Raw genomic sequence first — 3,628 nt, forward strand, 5'->3', positions numbered from 1 at the left:
AGCAGAGGTTTGGAAAGAAATGTGTTAGCTGTTTTCCCTACTGCTGTATACCTTACACAGATTAAAATGGTAACTCCACTAAAGCTCAGGACAACACTTACTGTATATACTGGCAAACCCCTGATTATTCCCTTAAGAGCCGACATCAGTACTACCAGCATCTTGAAAGTGGACTTGTTGGCGACTATAGTTGATTCTCCCCTGCAATTTCACAGGAATCCACTTGATTGGCTAATCCTTTTGCTGAAGGTATTAGTGGCGCAATTGTAAGAGATTGGGTGAACCCTTTGGGCAAGAGAAGAGTTTGGAACAGGAGGAGATGGGATTGTTTATGGTAAGGTTCTTTTTTAAATTTATTCAACCCTGAGGTTTCATTTTTCTGGCTAAACAGGTTTAGGTACATGGTGCTCCACTGAAGATTTGTTTCTTCACATGGTTGGTTGTCCAAGAGAAGTTAGTTAACAGGAGGCTTCAAGAATCTGCTTCTCTCTGTGATGTGAAGAGGAATTGGGCAGATGCTTTGCTTTCAAAGGCATGTTTGGCAGGTAACAACCCAATTGTTCAGGGCATGAGTGATGCCTGTAGCTGTTGATGAGTTGAATTACTATTTATGTGTGACGCAGCCTGTCAGATAGGTTAAAGGTGGTCTGGATGTTGCTGCCATTACCTATCAGTTACAATATCTGGAAGGAGAGGAATAGCTAGATTTCCCGGAGGAGGATATCATCTCACAGAAAGGGGGAAAGAGGGTGAAGTGGATGATTTTGCAATTAGTTTCTGTTCTGTTGATGTTCACGGAGATCCACTGCAGCATGCTGTAATTCGAGTGTGATGGGTTCCATGTGAGTGGGCTTTTTGATGGCACTGGGTTTACTAGGATGATATATCCATTCTGATTCTGGCTGGGTTTCCAGTTTTCTCATCCTCTTTGTTTCCCCTTTCTCGTGTTCTCTTCTGCCTTGTTTCTGGTTCTTTGTGCTGCACGCAAGAGAAGGCCTTCTTACGTTTGTGGTACGTGAAACAGTGATGTGGCAAATATTTCTTACGGTTGTCAAAATTCAGAGTTTGATCAAATAAAGCATCAAATCTACACCTAGAAAGAGGTATGGTGGTGATAGAATCATGGCTGGGGTTTTGGATGAAAGTGAAAGAGAATAAAAGAAGAAAATGGAGAGGGATTTACAGAGGTGAGAAGAAGGTTTCCTAATGTTTGAAAACAAATCGGAGGTGTAAAATGGAGGAGAGAAGAGATGGGAATTGTGGCTAGAGGTAGAGAAGTTGGCTAGGGTGTGTGGATGGAGAACTGGATACTAACATCCTACAGTTCACCCGTGCCTTTGATTGGCTTCTACATTGCAGCTGCAACATTGATATGCTTCTTCTCCATTACCTCTGATTTAGTGTATGGAATATTCATTAGAAAGAAGCCATTTGTACCATATATGTTCCCTATGAACGCATTCACCATGACTCTGCTAGCTGTAGCTACAAAAATCCCACTTGATCTTACCACATCCATGGGTAGAGTTGAGGATAAGCTCTCCAAGCTCACTGCCACTACATTGTCGTGCATCTCACTTGGATTTTATATGCCCTCCCTCATTGGGGACCATGGGCACATCAGAGCGGTACGGCAACTTGGCAGCATTGAGAGTCATTGTGATTACTGTAGTTGTTAATGTGGGTATACAAATGAGCACAGTTGTGATTTTTGCCTTCGCAATAGAACACATCATCATCATGGTCTGCATCTTATTGTTGTTTTTGTTGATGAGTTCATCTGCTATTGCGTTTAGACGCGAAAAAGAGCCCTGGCGATATAGACATATGCTGTCTGCAGATGAAGAGCATACAAAGGGTCTGCAGGGGATTAAGAGATCGACTACTGAAGTTTCATGTACTCAACCATACAGGCAACCCTCAAACATTGATATGCGAAACTTCACATCATCACACTTTTGGCTTTCCATGTGCCCTTTCTGCAACATTTGTGAAACTTCAAAAGGGTGGACCCTCAAACTCATGTCATCTAATTAATATCTGAATGCCCTGCTTCAAAATCAGAATGTGCCCTTTTCATAAGAAAATTGGAGGATACAGGGAGTAAGTTTCACAAGATTTTAAAGGAAGCATCCAATATGAGTAGAGAGTTTCTTGCATATCAGTTTTAATTCTTTCTGGAATGCTTATAGAACTGTTGACCAGAAGATCGATGATCCCAATGTAGGCGATGAAACAAGATGGGCGTCAGTAAAAGATGTGTGGGCGCAAAGGGAGAATCCCAACCATTGGTTCGAAACTAAGATCATCTCCCTTACATTCAAGAGCTGCTCACTGAAGAAATCCAAGGAATTCGGGTTAGAGCTAGATCATGTCCTTGGGGTTCTTGGGGTTGCTAGTCAAACTATGGAAGAAAATAGTCCAAAACTAAATTCTTTTGCTATTTTAATATTAGTTGAGTCGCTGGCTGCAAGGCAAATGGCTTTGATTGGATTGGAATTTATAATCATTTGTAATTTGATTAGGAAGCAGAAGTATGATCCATCCGTGGGTTACCCAGATGGTTAGGGCGAATTGGGACTTGTGTGGATAGGCGCACGATCCCAAGTTTGATTCCCCATCTGTGCATCTGTGATTTAAGTGCAGACCGTAGTGGTGGATTGTCGTGCTAGTTTCCCCGAGAATTAGTCGAGGCACGCGTAAACTGGCAAAACAATTTGGTTAAAAATAATAATAATAATAATAATAATAATAATCCATTTCAAATAGATGAAGGAAGAGTGAGAAAAGCCTTAGAAGTCCTTATGTGAACTTAAGTTCTTAGCGGTCACATTAGAATGGTCATGGCCAGCTGAATTTGTCCCTTAAAGTCAAGCAAATGATAACCTCTCTCCAATAGTTGCTCCTGATTTTAGTTTAGAAGTTGTGGTTGAGGTTTCAAATGTCGCTGATGGGAAGGTTGGAAATAGACTAATAGTGATGCTTCTCCTGCTGCCTGTTTCTTTTGCTGCTGAGGAAGAAAAAAAAGGAGAAAGAAGAAGAAGACGAGGATGATGATACAACTAGAGAAATTGGATCTGATGATATTTTTTGAGTGACAATGTCAGTGCTTCTTCTGCACGCTCAATGTCTGTTTTATTGGCATAGATTTATCGATGTTCACTACTATCATTGCATTTTTTTTGTTTTTTAACTAAGGTATTATGTGCTTCATTGAAATTAACATTTACAACCAAGTAGTTGCACTATTAAAACATGTTATTCACATGTTTAAAACTTGGAAACAATCTATTTTGTGAAGTAGGGGATAAAACTGTATATATTTACCCCTCCCAGACCCTGCAGTAACAGGAATCTCTTGCACTGGATTGTTTTTTATATATTATAATGGAGAAGGGGAAATTCATCCTCTAATAAGTTATAATACAGCTTCTAAAATACAAAGATGAACTCCCCATCACGTCATGATTGACCTTTGTAGCCCCTATGTAAGTATTTATGATGTGGCCTAGTAACTTTAAGATGAACTCCCCATCACCGCCCATCATGTTTTATCCAAAAGGGTGGTTTATCATTTTTTTTGTGTGGGGCTAAAAGGCTGTGAATTGGAGCAGGGGAATTGGAATTA

This window comes from Macadamia integrifolia, chromosome 4 (assembly GCF_013358625.1).
Source record: "Macadamia integrifolia cultivar HAES 741 chromosome 4, SCU_Mint_v3, whole genome shotgun sequence".
NCBI lineage: Eukaryota > Viridiplantae > Streptophyta > Magnoliopsida > Proteales > Proteaceae > Macadamia > Macadamia integrifolia.